The 15249-nt window shown below is 37.7% G+C and overlaps 1 protein-coding gene and 1 long non-coding RNA gene across 2 annotated transcripts in view; one reads left to right on the forward strand and one right to left on the reverse strand.

The window, feature by feature from the left end:
* The window catches only part of NRG3 (neuregulin 3), a 345753-nt gene that overhangs the window by 119113 nt on the left and 211391 nt on the right, over positions 1 to 15249 (forward strand). The gene's annotated exons all lie outside the window — the stretch shown is intronic.
* Positions 4822 to 15249, reverse strand: part of LOC139675742 (uncharacterized) — a 38656-nt gene continuing 28228 nt past the window's right edge. The window contains exons 3-4 of the long non-coding RNA XR_011698533.1: positions 9525 to 9604; positions 4822 to 8499 (exon numbers count right to left, since the gene is read on the reverse strand). This is a non-coding gene — a long non-coding RNA (uncharacterized lncRNA). The remainder of the gene's footprint in view (positions 8500 to 9524; positions 9605 to 15249) is intronic.

The raw sequence follows: 15249 nt of genomic DNA on the forward strand, positions 1-15249 counted from the left end.
TTATAAAATTGTCAGATTAATGACTTCAGTCTGTCAAGCACAAATCCTGCATATGACTGTCAAAAGTTAATACTGATGCCACCTGCCTGATTCTGTAAACAATCAGAGATAGGGACACCCACCAGTCTAAATCTTCTTACTGCTGCAGACAAGCAATATATATCCTTAGCTCTAGCCTCTGTTCTAGTGAAAATAAACGATGTTTTTGTATATATAGATTCCTGAATACCGTAATTATATGAGAAGAGTCAATAATGAATGGAAAGCAATGAAGGCGATCTGCAAAATTAGACACCTCCAGTTCAAAAAGGGATTGGGAAAGGCATGTCTGTCAACAAACCCAGATGAAAGCAGTATGGAAACAGTGAAATTGAAAACTGAGTAGGGGGAGAAGATTGTAAGTTCTTTTGTGAGTCTACAGGAAAAAATAAGAATGGTGGTGTGGGTTTTTGCTATTGGTTTTGATGGGTTTTATTTAATCTTTTTGTCGTAATTATGAACATGATACTAAAAGCTTAAATGTTTGCAATGACTGCATATGTAATTCTTCAGTCATTAAAGCCTTTCATTAAAGGCCATCTGTAAAGACAACTCGAATAATAATCAGAGGGGGGAAAGCTGCTTCAGTAGTCCTCTGCAGTTCATGACCGTCTACATGGTGTATTTTTTTCTTAAAACTTGGGAGACAAATTTTCTAGGAGTAGATATTCATTTCCTGCATTTTGTGAAGTACTCTGCATAGCTCTGATGCTAGACAAATAATATCAAATATAGCTCACAGCAACATGGAGAATATTAACATCTACGATGTGAGACTTCTGTTCTTGGTTTTAGGGCACATTCTGTCCTCATTTTAGCTATACTCTGACTTTTAGGATATCTCAGAACACTAAACTCTCAACCCTTGAAACTTCTCCTTATGTATAATGTGTCCCAGATATGAAAACTGAAAAAATTACAGATCTTCAGATTTCTTCCGGCATTTCAAGGAATGTTCAAAGTACACAGCTTTTGAAATAATGCCCCAATCTGCTTTGCTTCCTGATGTGCTCCTGGTGTTTTCATTTTTCTGATTCTGTGAAGAGGTGGGAGGGTCCCACACCCCGTACATTCTGCCCCCAGTGCTGGAGTGAGGGAAGAGGTGGCTGCTGGAGTTGTAAGCTCTGCGGGGGTGGATGGGAGGGTGGGGCTTCAGATCTTAATTACGATTCATTAAAAATTAAGCATCACCCTGAGAGAGAGAGAGAGATGTGAAGCATTGACTCCTTCCGGACGACTAAAATAGGGCAGCAAAAACTTGCACACCAAAGCAAATCTTCGTAGGAGTGAAGTTCGGGGTTTTTTCAAGATGGCATGGACATGACTACAGCTGTTAGAAGGCTGAATTTCAGCCAAAGTTTCGTTAATATGCAAGCTTTCAACTGTTTGCCTGGCTATTTGCTGTCCTCAGACATCTCGGTTCTGTTTGACAGTGCTGTGGTGAAGGGTGAGCCTGCAAAAATCAGCAGAAGTTGTTACATTGCTGCCCATGCAAGGACACTGCAGGTTCGGAGCTGAGATGTGATGTATGAAGTGAGATTTCTCAGACCCATGGCCTCATGTGCAGTCATGTTGGCATGGAAAAAGACAGCATCAGTGATCTGTTTGTCTTCTGAAATGACCATTAGGAGCCCTAATCGGCTGTTTTAAGGTAATTAAGGATCCAAAGGTTTTTAAAATGCTTCTTGGAATGTCCCAAGTATTAGCACTATTCAGATACTTGTCTAGGTAGTCATGGTGTATGCAACAGATCTGTGGGCCTTTCTGATACCAGCCGAGACTTTATCCAGTCATAGAGGATGTCTGAAAATCCATACTGGATTTCAGTGTTTCAGTGAATTTTTCATTTGTATGTCAGTTCAGGTGTGATTTAGTTCTTGGTACTCAAAAGCCACTTCCTGATTTGAACTTTGATTTACCACTAAAATGTGCAGAGATTTACAGTAATATCCATATTTCATGTGTTCTCATAGATAAGTCTGCCACTCTTATGATTAAGTGTGTGACAGGGTGTATTGCTCCCTTTGTTTGATGCTGAATTCCTACAGCTCATCTGCATTGACAAGATATGCAGAACTGATGTGCTCTGTGTCTTGCTTTGCTATCAAGTTGCCACCTCAAACAAACTCTGCATGCAGTGTATGCTCAAGTGGGAAGTTGGATAATAAAGACTCAAGATGTTCATTCTGTCTTTGAAGTCCTTGTCATATAGTGGGAAGAGAATTATCTAGCAGAAACTATCATCTTGCATGTTTGACATTACTGAGGCAGTAGCATAAGAAAATACATAAATCTTCTGAATAACCATGAAGCATACTCAACTGGAGAAAATAGCAAGAAAACAGAGTAGCTGGCAAATGGAGAGATACAAGCTGCCAAAAGGGATGTGAAACATTAATTCCACCATCTCAGGACTGATTTTTTTTTAATCATATTTATTTTTAGAGCCAGCAGATGCCGGCCTTATTGCTCATGCAAACTAGATAGTCTGAAAATTGTTCTAGCTTACTCCAGCCTCCAGTGCCCTGCAGAGGCTGTTGCAGCACAAATGAGATTAACTTGGAAGAAAAGAAATTCTAACTCTCTCCTTCGCCTAGACATGGATATATATATCTTGTGCATGCCAGTGACTGTTCGAGGGAACTGGCATGGGATCTGTTGGAACAACTCTACACTAATAAGGTGTTTCCCTATGCAGAAGTGGCTACTTAAACCCAATGTTCTGTTGAAGCCAATGATTTTCACATGCCCATGCATTCTAGAACTTCTGAATGTGTACTTTTTCCTACTCCCAAGTTCCCTGCTTTTGCTCAGGTTTTAATTATGTCCAAACCATCACACATTGCTGCTTCTGAGAGCATTCAACCTAAATTTACTGTTGGCAAAAAGAAAGTGAAAACTGAGGCGATGTAAAAATAACTCCTTAGGAAAAAAAATCAATAAAATGCAGATTCAAAATGAACTACCTTGTAATTTCACTCTGAACAAGTACTTCCAAACCAGGCTTAATGTTTGGTTAGACGCTGGAGACTTTTCCCCTTTTAATGAATAATGTTGGTAACCTTGGCATAGTAGAGGTCTGATTGGAAAGAAAGCAGTGTTGCACTTACACCCCAGTTTATAGCAGATTAAGTGGAATTTTCAACTGATTTATGAAATTACATATTTATATAGATATAAATACATACATAATGTAAATAAATACTGAATTCTTCCTATTTACAAACTTAAAGTACTCCACTATTTAATGAGTTATACCTCTTCAGCTTTGAGCTCATCCGTGTTATATTTTTTGCAGTGCAAAAAATAGGCTTACATAGAGATATAAGGTGGGTTTTTTTAGAATTCTCAGTGGTTCTTTCTTGAAGGGAGTTGTTAATTGTTAGTGTGAGCAGGTTTTTTTGGACATCTTGAATTTTCAGCATTTTTTTTGTTAGTTGTCTTTCTCACTTTCCTTCCCCTGCCTCGTACTTCATGTTCCTTTTAAAACCTGCTGCCCTATGCCATATATATATATATATATATATTTGGAGAAATTATGCTTTTGCACCTGATTGATTTATTTGTGCAAGCTCTGATGAAGGGTGCCAGGAAAGGGTGTGGAGTAAGAGGCTGAGTGAAATTGAAAGGAAGAATAAATCAGTCTTTGCTCTGGTATGATTTATATAGGAGAACAGCAGGGCAGATAGTTTGTAAAGGAAATGATCTTCATGTTTTCTTGGAAATGGCTAAGAAGCAAATGCATCTTGATTAGGGCAGACACTTGCGTCTTATCTCCAGTTAAGCACTAAACTTGAACCTACTTCAAGTATGAACTAGGTGAAATATTGCTGTAAAGAACCACTGTTTCAATCCAGTTTTCCCATTATTTAAAATCTGACATATTTAGGTATCTATGTACAGATGTGTGCAACCTGGGCAACATTACATGAGAATAATTTAAAAACCAACATGATTGTGAAAAAAAAAAGTCAAAAGTTAACCATTCATTGGAAGAGGAGGGAGCAAAATGCTGTAATGACTAAGTATTTCTGCCTGGACTTCTTTCCAGAAAACTAAAATGGGATGTTATTAGAAGAACTGATTAGTGATAGGGTTCATCTCCTGTGAACTTGTGACAGTGATTACTGAAGCATTTTGAAACCAGCTTATTTGATTTATCGGCTGATTTATTTTTTTTCTTTGCCTTTTCCACCCTTCCAAGAGTAGCACTTGTGCTCTCCAGAGGGGATATTACTAGGATTTTTGCTGCTGCTGCCAAAGATCTTTTGGCACAAAATTCTTGTCTGAGTCAGCTTTGTAACATGACAAATTCAGAGACAGCTGCAGCAATGATACATTAGCTGCCTATTGGGCAGCTTCTGAGTAGACAATAAATCTCCTACTAGTTATAAAGCGTCATTAAAAATAACCGAACACAATAATGATTGTGAAATATTGCACTTATTACTCTGGTTAGCAGGTTGAAAGATGTGTAAGTGGTGCAAGGTAGAACAATTCCTCAGTTTTGGCTACATATGTTGTATGTATAAGCTTTAAAGAATTATAAGCCATCAAAAGAGGATAATGCAGTTTTTCTGTTATGTTTTCTTAGTTGTTAATTTCTCATGTTGCTGGAATTCCTGTGAAAATAGACACTGAGAAACAATATTAATGGAGAAAGATAGATGGTACACCTTTATTGAAAGCTTTCAAGGTGCACATGCACCGTCATGCCCACGCACCCTGGGCACAGGCACGTGCACATGTGTGACAGTGCTGTTACAGTTTTATAACCTCTCTAGCCATTAGCATATATGTTATCTGTGATCAACCATGGTTCTCATTTCCCCTGGTGCCCCACCCATAGAGGTCTTCAGAACTGCCCCTTGGGGAAGCTCCAGGACCGCTAGGCCTTGTTCTTGTGTTTCGTCTCAAAGCTGTCTGCAGACGATTCTTCATAAACACCAAGACCTTGGCAGGGCAATGAGAAAGCTTAAGAATCTGTGAGAAAGAGCTTTAATAACTCACCTAAAATGTAAACAACCTAGGACAATCCATGTAACAGATATAATTCTAAAAATCTCCAAAATACACGCTAAAATTCAGCATCACTCATTGTATTTTCATATTTCAGTGATCACAGCTGTTGCTTCTCAATATGTTCTTCCCCAGTGCAGTGGCACTAGAACAGTGTTTGTGATGCATTTTCCAGTTGAGAGATTTTATAATGGAATTTGTCTACCACTGGAGGTGCTCTGTATTGCATTTCCAGAACTGGACTTCTACTGTTGTTTTATAGTTCTATCAAGGTTATTAATGCTGCATTTTGTAAGTTAAACTACTAGTTTAATTGGCTTTCTTTACTGTACTAATACCTTCAGTCAACCAGAGCCTGCAGTCCTACTTCTTATGTCTAATTATGTTCCATTTCTGTGTCCCAGCCTACATTTAATTTCCACAGAAGTGGAAATGAAGTTGTCAGTGACATCTCGCACTGACTCTCCTCCCCCTTCCTTTAGCTATATCAGATGCCAACACTGCTGATTTGTTGAACCTCAAGCTGTTTTGTTTAGCAGTGCAAAGCTGACTGCTTTGCGACCATCAGACTGGTACAGTGAGACACAAAGTGCTTGTGATATTGCCCAAATTTCTCACGGGTAAAGGTAGGAGATATTTCAGTTTCAATTATATACCGAATTAAGCTGAGTGATAAAACAGGGATGCAGCTTTAGTATGGAAAATTTCATGTTCTGTGCCAGTTACCACTGGTAGATAACCTAGGTTAACATGTATTTGATACAGGAGTGTAGGAAAGCTAAGGAATACTTCTGTTTTCTATTCTGAGGCTAGTGTCTTGCAAAGAGACTTTAATTGAAAGATGATTGCTACAATTATGCTTAGTCTGTATTATCTAAACCAATTAATTGCAGAGTGGAGAGAACTGAAGGGTGAGACTGCATCTTAATGCTTCTTGGAGCAAGAAACTGCTACAGATGTTTCAATCTTTTTTTTAATATGAAATAGGGGAAAATAGTGAATATAATAAAAATGTTGCAAGAGTTCGAATTTGTTGATGCTATTGTAGCACCGCCTTTACCTTTTCTGACATGCAGGTAACAGTGACTTTGTTCTGTCATGCTGTTTTCATTGTAGCTTCAAGTGTGAATGAAGGTTGGGGTCTGTGTAGCATTGGAATTTACACTGCTAGAAGCCCACCCTGCTCTTCTCATGTTTTGTGAGTTTGTACTGCATTGGAGGGGAAAACTGACCGTTTATTTTGCCCTCAATTGCACTGCTTATTCAGGTACATAAAACTGGAGGGGTGTTGTTTGAGGGGGGTGGTTTGTGGGGTTTTTTGTTGTTTTTGTTGTGGGTTTTTTTGGGTTTTTTTGGTAAGCTTTAAATAGAATATAAAATATTTTTACTTAAAAATTAAAAAGGGGGGATGGTAAAGCAGAAGACATACAGAATTTGTCTGGTCATTAATGAATAGAAAATTAATCTGAATGTTTTTGAGAATTTGAAAATTCTAGTTAGTCTTAGTTCTCAGGGTCATTTTTTTCTTCAGTGGAGTTAAGTAATTGCTGGAATGTTTTTAATCACATCTTTCACAACTGTTTTGTTGAAGAGTCTCTGTAAAGGCTGATTTAGTTATGTAAAACCAAAAAATCATAACTCATACGGAAACAAAGGGATTATACTGTAAAAACAGGAGCGAGAGTATATTTACTGCATAGCACTATGTTTGCCTGCATAAAAACTGTTTAAGGATGAAAAATACGATGCCCAGAAATAGCCATAACCCCCAAATGCCCTGGCAGCTGGAATTGCCAGCGAGATGCAGTGCTAGCAGTAACTCAGGGTGCCATTGTCTCATATCACAGGTGCCTGGAAGTGAAATAGCTGATGATAATCAGAACTCTTTGGCAGTCGATGCTGATTTTGTCTGGATGTTTGTATACAATATGTAATGCAGGTCTCTGTATCCAACAAGGAAGGAATGACTGGAAAAGGAGCAGATGGTAGAGTGTTAGGGTTTTTTACAAGTCACAGAATAAATGTGGACACAAAGGCTTGAGTTCTCCGTTTGCTTCTGGCGCTCCGGTCTCAGAAGGACTTAATAGGACTTGAAATCAATGTAGAGCAGAGTGACAATGATAACTTACTCATTTGCTAGCTTGTCACTGTTGAAAGGTTGATTTATCTGTCCTCTTGATGATTGTGGTAGGATATAGATGCTGTAGAGATTACTAAATGTGGTTGGCAGGTAAGCTAGCCTACCTTTTGGTAGCTAGCTTTCATGTTAATTTAGTTTTTGATACTTTATAATCATCTCAGTAGCTTTATATGAGAGAGCTGTGTGCATGTTTCTCTTGCCTGACAGTCAGCCCTGCTCTAAACCACCTGCAGTGTAGGTAGAAAATGTAAGTTAACTTTTAATATAACATTTAAATTAATGAATCAAATGCACTGCAATGGGAAATGCATATTTTACCTAATAATTACATCTCATGGAACTTGATAATCAAGCCCTGAGTCAATAACATATGAGGCCTATGGTACTTCACTTGGTGTAGGTATGTTGACAGCTTATAAAATTAGAACTGTAGAGCACACTGGATGTAGGAGAATTTGTGTGCTTCCAAATGCAACTTTGCAGAGTGCCATGGCTTGTGGAATCTGAGGTGAGGAACAGGAGTCCTAACAGCATATTGTTTGTAGTGGCCATGGTCCCACGAGAGATTTCAGAGGGCATTATACTGTCTCTACAAAAGCTTCTTTCCTTATAGCTGCAAACTCCATGTCTTCTCTTCCCTTTGCTCCTTTGTTCACAGTTAGCAAGACTGTATGTGTGTTGGTTTATTGCACTAAGGCTATGTATTCTTTAATAGTAAGCAGCTAGAGTAAGAGGTTTCAATTATTTTAAACTCATTTTGTAGCAACATAATAGTTTCAATTTCAGAGAATTTAGCAGAAAAATCTGTCTCAGTTATTAGGCAATGACATAGATTTGTATAATGGATATTGAACTCATAATTTTGTGTTAAATCGAATACCAGAGGGGCATGCAACTAAATATAATTTGAATGTGAGTCAAAGGGCAAGGATTCATGAAATAGAAAAGGATGTTTATATTATTATGTGAAATATTGCAGAATATTTGTGCAGATGTGATATTAGCTATACCTTTGACATCTCTAGTCAAACTGAGAGCTAACTTGGGGTTTATTGACCAAAGTCTAGTTTCTGAAGCTGTAGTAGCCCACATGACAACCTCATTCTCTGGCTCTTCCTTGCCACTGTTCACTGACTCTTTGCTATGTTTAAAGCCATATGGATTGAAATTAAAAAGCTATATGGGATTTAGCTAATTACTAATCGTAGAAATTAGAACAGCTGAGCACTCTGTCGTGTGCTGGTAGTAGGTGAAGGGGATTTGCAGCATGGGAACTTCTTACAATGCCATGTCAGAAACAGCTGGAAAAGTGAGAAAAAAGAGAAAGAGAACAAGACAAACCTTGTGAGGTAATCCATACACCAGAACAGAGCAGTACCGAATGAGGGAACTGTTGCAAAAATACTTTACCTTCTCATGTCTATTCCCTTTCTGTTTTGGAAGACTGAATTCAAAGAATCAAAGTGAGGAAATAAGATTAAGAAATAAAATATAATGTTGAATATGTGGGTTTCTTTATGAAAGCAAGTGTTGATAGTAATGTTAATGTTTCATAGCCTGACTTGGCATGTCCACAAAACAAAGATGCCAAAATTATAAATGCAGCAGTGAATAAATTTTAGATTGTATGCCTTAGAAATATGCACAAACTTAGAGTTTGCTTCTACTTGATGCATTGTATGACCTATTTCAGTTCCTTGGAGAAAGATCACCCTCCTAATCAACCAACCTACTCATGACTTCTTGATAATTAGTATTTTTATGTTAAAAAGTTTAGTGTTTCCCCATGTAACTAGTAAAATGCTTTTATTCCATTAGGTATCTTTTAGCCTACAGTACTTTGACAGTGACTGTAAGAAGTGATTAATTAAATGTTGAAAACACAGGGCTGGATAATTCCTGCACAACTGAAGAAAATGGTAAATCAGTTGGAAGAACTGTTAAGCAAAGCACATAGACCAGCCCAGGTAAGCTCAGCCTTGTCAGCAGTGTTAGTGACCAGTTTCCCTGCCCTGTGTAGCCATAGGCTTGGGTTTTCCCTGTGCTACTGCTTACTATAAAACATCTATAAAATCACACAATACTGTTTTTCCAGAATAGTCATGTATCATAGTGCATATAAAGATATGCAAATACAGATTATTACAGATCTGTGATTTAAAAAGTGTTGATGTTCAGTGAGAACACTTGTCAGGTACTATTAGTGATGAGGCCTCCATTATCAATTTTAGCATTTCTTTCTTTAGCAATAGCCGGGGAAGCTAAAGACCCCTCTGTGTACTGAACAGCAATATTTACCTTCAAGATCTCAGGTTTGTATCATTACCTTAGTTTCCTCTGGTCCTTTCATCTAACTCCCACCCCAACACAATGCTTCACAGGCAGAAGAAGGAAGACAGATGTGATCTAAGGAAGAAGAAGATTTGGAAGGCTGTTAATTGGGTTTTCTTTTACTACGTGTAATAAGAGTTGTAACACTGCTTTTATACTTGTGTTGTAGCAATGTAGAATTATTTAGGTCATTGCACTTCTTGTATTTTCTTACATTTCCTTGATTTGATTCAGTAGGTTTTGTATGAGGTGGACTTTTTTTTTTAAATTTCAGAACACTGGTGGTTGCAAACATCACAAATAGGTGCAATACTTGCTTTCTTCTGTCATCTTTTAATCTAGGTAGAATTATTCTGAGTTTGGGTGTGTCCCTCCTGCCCCCACAAATTTTTCTAGCACCCCTGGAACTCTTTTTTGGTTGGTTTGGTTTTGGTGTGTTGTTTTTGTTTGTTTTTTAATAGTTTACTATTTTGCTTTTGTGCTGCAATGTCACTTCAGTTAAGAGTATTTCAGTTTCTCCATCTATTGGAAGCTTCTTTCCTAGAGCTATTTTCACATCCCCAAAAGGGCTGTCCCTTTTTTGTTCAATGGTGCCATCCAATCTCAAGGGCCTTTGAAATCTCCAGAGATGTCAGTTTGCTGAGATGGGAGTGCTTAGGTCAAAGGAGAGAGAAACCATGGTGTGAATGATCAATCCACTTCTGGCACAATCTTGAATATACTGCCTTTTCACTGAATTCCTCCACTAATTTCTTTTAGATCAATTAAGTCCTACTGAAGCACAACTGAATACATTTCTGATTGGGAAAAGCACTCTGCACTTAGAGTGCCCATCAGAATTGTCACTGCTCAATTTTCAATATAATTCTTCACTTCGAATGCTGAAACCTTTTAGAGTTTTAGTCACTGCTGTTTCTTTGACTCCTAGACAGTGAACTTCTGAAAGACCCTGGCCTTTTGTGTCCCATGGGGCTTCCTCCTGACTCATCTTTTTGTTCTGCTCTCACTGGTTTCAGCTGGAGCTGTACAGAAGGATGCAGCCTCTGATGTGCAATTCTGATGAATTTCACTGGTGCTCAGGGTTCAGTATTTGAGTTCTGACAGATATGATCAGATAGTACATTTCAAAGTGATGCCAGCATTATTTCCTTTTCTTCTTTTGAGTTTCAGTTGCAAGATACCATTAGGTGGGCATACTTTTCTGGATTGTTTTTAGAAATAGTGGTTGCTTGGTTTGATTTATTTATATATATTTATATATATTTATATGAAAAAGAGTTTTGCAGGAAGCAAGAAGTTCTCTAATAGCATATGAGCTTTGGTAATAATGCCCTAGTAACTTGAAAGTCATTTCATGTATTTTTCCCAAGATATTTGTTAGTACTTGTGTATTGTGATTTCAAACTGCTAAAACATTTAGAAAATATGAGCAACATTTGTTTCTGGAACAGGGTCATACTTGAAGAACTAATGTAGGAGTCACTGACTGCTGGGGAGCATGTGCTGATTTTGGGAGATATAACTCTTTAATTTGTTCTTCTAGAGCTTGAGCTGTTGTTTCCAAGAAGTTGTGCATGTGATGCTGTGTCCTGGTGATACGGGGAGGAAAGCAGCCTGTTCAAGGGTGTGCTTGTTTATACTGCCAGAAATGTTTCACAGGAATGGGCTGGTTGAGTTAATACCTCATGAGCTTTCTTATATAATCCTCTGAATTTAATACAAAGGAAAAGCATTCATGCCATTTCTCAACGAGAATTTCAGCTACCCCCACCATCTTACTGGGAGGCCAACTACTGTAAATGGCACTGTTTTGGTGCATCAGCTGCTTTATTCATTTGTTCCTAAATTATACTGATTTGTTCATTTGAATCTGAGGGATAATAGAAAAGCTCCAAGAAGTCCTATATCTATAGTACAATTTTGCTTTATATCACAATGCAATCAAAGCCTTTAAACTGTTAGTGGATTAAATAAAATTTTCTCTGGCACAAAATAGCTAAGGGGAAGCTTCTTGGAATAATCTGCATTCAGAACTATATTGCTAGTTTATACAAAACTGTCTCTGTAAATACAATAAAATATTTTTCAAATTTTTCATTAAACTTTTTGTTTTAATCATAGATCAATGCATGCAAAAATTCAAGTAAGTTTAGAACAAGAAGTGTGCTATTATTTAAGAAAGCTTAAGTTTTATTTTTTTAGTTCTTCTAATTTATTACTAGAATTTTTATTTCAGCAGTTTCCTGTGGCTGAGGCCAACTACTGTTCAATCAGCACAGACAAAGCAAGTTCTCTGCTTTACCATTAAAAACAGTTATGTCTGAAATGTTCACTTAACAAATAACAACTTAAGGAAGAGTTGCCATCAGCTAGGAGTAAATCATAACACTTGCAAGTACACATTTAGGCTTTCCTCTCCTTCTCCTTTAATGAACATCTTGCTGGGACTTGGCATCTTCTCCCCCTGCCCACCTTTTGTTTACTTCTAAGAGCACAGAAATAAATATTTTAGGTTGTATTTTTTTAAGGCTCACTCTATTGTGGGTAAACAAAGCAATACATAAACTATTTTCTGTGTAAATTTCTGCAGGGAACTCTGGTTATACCAAATCATTGTAAATATTTTGCCATTGACTTAACATAAGATTTAGCTCCCTGTATGATATTAACTGACCTTTTACATTGCCTTCTTTATAGAATGCTGTAGTGATACAAGAATACATTGTAAAAAATGTGTTCTTTTGAGAAGGTATTTTTTTGGTAACTAGATTTATATTGTCAGAGGAAGTTCAGTTGTTTGTAACTGGTTGACTTCTTGCAGTGTTTTATTAAAAATGGGATCAGGATCTCAAAATAAACATCTTGGTTTTTTGGTGTCTCAGTAAGAAATGGTTCTCTGAGAAATTATCAGTTATAAATGGATAAAAAGATAAAGGAAAAGCCAGTTTGTGTGTCAATACCGAATCTATAGAGCTGGTAATACCCAGTGCTAGTCAAAATATGTAGCATTTTTAAAAAGCCTTTGAGTGTGCAAGCTCTGGAATTAAATCAAAGGTGTTGTCATATTCCTCTATGTTAATGCACCAATTGTTTTCCTGGACAGGCTCGTAAGTGAATGTTACTATGTAGCTACGGAATTTGGATGCCTATCAACTAGAGAGTTCAGATAGTTAAGTGAGGTGTTTTCACCTCTTCCCCTGGGTCATTTACCTCACTCTCCCTATGGCAGCTAATGCTGTCTATCTGGAAAAAATGTTTACAGTGAGGGCCATACAGTGTGGGTATCGTTTTAAGCTAGCAAGGAAAACTTTTTTTTGTTTGAGATGTAACCAGAACAATCTCTTTCTAAAGTCAGAATGCTGTGGGACAGATGTGATAGATGGGAATGGCTTCTGCTGCAGTGTGTGCAGAAACAGCTGCCATGAATGCCACTGTTTCCCAGGATATTTTAAATCTTGTTTTCTCTTTCCCTCCATTTTTCTTTGGCAGTCTCATGTTTATTGATATCAGAGCACAGTAGTGAAAACAATCAAACTTCTAGCCTTGAAGGAGCAGATAGTGTTTCTAGTAACCATATCATGCCTTGAAGATCATTCAATAAATTAGCAATAATGTGCTGGTGTAAATAAGATGAAATATATTAATGAGACAAGAATACAAGTTCACTACACTTTTTTTAGACCTAGTTTTATACCTCTAAAAAAATAAAAGAGTATCTGTAACCTTCCTGCTGTTTTTTTATTCAACATTCCCAAAGACTGCATTTTTTAAAACCAACTCCATGCTTATAAAAAAAGAGATCTTGAAGCCTTCCTTTGAATTGTGAACTGAATCCTTGTTAATTTGATTACACAGTAGTATCTGAGAGTTGGCAATGGTATATCAATTTCTGAAGTACAGGAATCATGCATAAACCTTTGCTGCTATAACAAGGAAAGAAAAACAGAGCAAAAGTGCCTAGAATTTCTTTATTTCAATTTAGTTGAAAAGATCCCAGCAGAAATCAATAGGCCCTGCTGCTTTAGCGTGGTACACTGGGACACATGGCAATTAAAAAAAAAAAAGACCTTAAGGAATACGTAGGGAATTCAAGAACATGTAAATGCTTAATAGAAGGTCCCTTTTGTTACCTGTAAATATTTGGATATGTTACCCATGTTCAAAGACTGAAAATAAATTATGGAGCTGTATCAGTAAACTTGTGAATGCCTAGATTTTATCAATTCTTAAAAAACAAGCAAACAAAAAACAAAACCCACCTAAACTAAGAAAGTCAAGCATCACAGTAGAATGGTGTTTATTTACCAAGTTGCTGAAGGTATGAAGGGCAATTCCATTGTGGAAAAGTCAATTCAGTGTTTGTTGAGGAGTAAAGAGTCTAAACCAAAGCATTTATTATTTATTAGAAAAAGAATTAGGAAAACTCTATAGTCTCTACAGTATTTTCTGTTGTTTTGTTCTTTCTGTACTATTTAGAACAAGTTTTTAGATTTTGTTAATATTTAATGGAGCTGTAGCAGTGTTGGTTCATATGAATGTGGTATGAAATAACAGCAGGATTGTGTATGTATGGCCAAACTTGGTGAAGGAAGATTTGGGAAGGGCTTTCCCCATGTGACCTTCCAGCCTGTGCAGTGGATGTTTTAGGTGAGGCACAGCGTGTGCAGAACTGGCCCCACCATTTAAGTCCTGAGGTCCATTTGCCACGGCCGAGCGAGCTCGGACAGTGACAGTGAAGTCCTTGGAACTGTCACAGCACCCGGTGCTAACCGGGGCTGACCCTGCTGAGCATCCAAGATCTGATGGGATGGGATGGCAGGGAGGCTTGAACTGCCAGGGGACGGTCCCCACTGAGACTTGAACTCAGGTCCTTGGGATTCAGAGTCCAGAGCGCTCTCCTTTACGCCACGGGACCCCGCCCCCTAGCAGGATTGTAACTTTTCACAAAACTCACATACCCCATACATGTGTTTTTCTGGCAGAAAGTACCAACCAGCTCTCGGGTTATCCAGGATATCAGTTAGTAACACAGCCTCTGAATGTTGGGAATGACCTTTGGAGCTCAGACATGTGATCTCTGCAGACTGGAGATTTGTGTACCAGTCAGCTGTGCAGAGTGTCTGTATACATCAACATGGCTAGACTTGAATGAAAACTGGCTCTTAATAAGACAGCATTTGATGTAAATAAACCAAACAAGCGAACCAAAACAAACCCCAACAAAATTTTTATGTACTTTTCAGCATAAGGAGTGCAGTCCAAGGCTGTCGTAAGAAGCTACCAGCATCATTGTTACCTACAACTGTTGTGGTTAATCTGAAAGATGAGAGGCAGAACCCAAAACTAAAAAAAAAAGAAAAGGTTGAGACCATGTCCAAGTGAAGATGAAGTATCACAACTTATGCCTGTTTATGAAGAAAACAGAAAGGTTGATTAATATTGAACAGAGAAGTAATTAAAATAGAACAAAACTTCTAAAGAATATATTTAATCTAGAAGTTTAAAATGTTGACCTTGACAAGGTATTTAATTGTGACAGGAGTATCCTGCACTTCAAACCCTGTGCTCTGAAAATTCAGTGTGTTACTACCTCAAAGACGTGCTTTTGGATACTGCCTGTCTCCCTCCTTTGACTCTTGTCCTTTGGGGACACCTCAGATTACTTTGGTCTGTGTACTTCAGGTGCCTTCAGAGAGGTATTTGCACAGATTGTTTCTTCA

The sequence above is a fragment of the Pithys albifrons genome, chromosome 9 (genome assembly GCF_047495875.1).
Source record: "Pithys albifrons albifrons isolate INPA30051 chromosome 9, PitAlb_v1, whole genome shotgun sequence".
Lineage (NCBI taxonomy): Eukaryota > Metazoa > Chordata > Aves > Passeriformes > Thamnophilidae > Pithys > Pithys albifrons.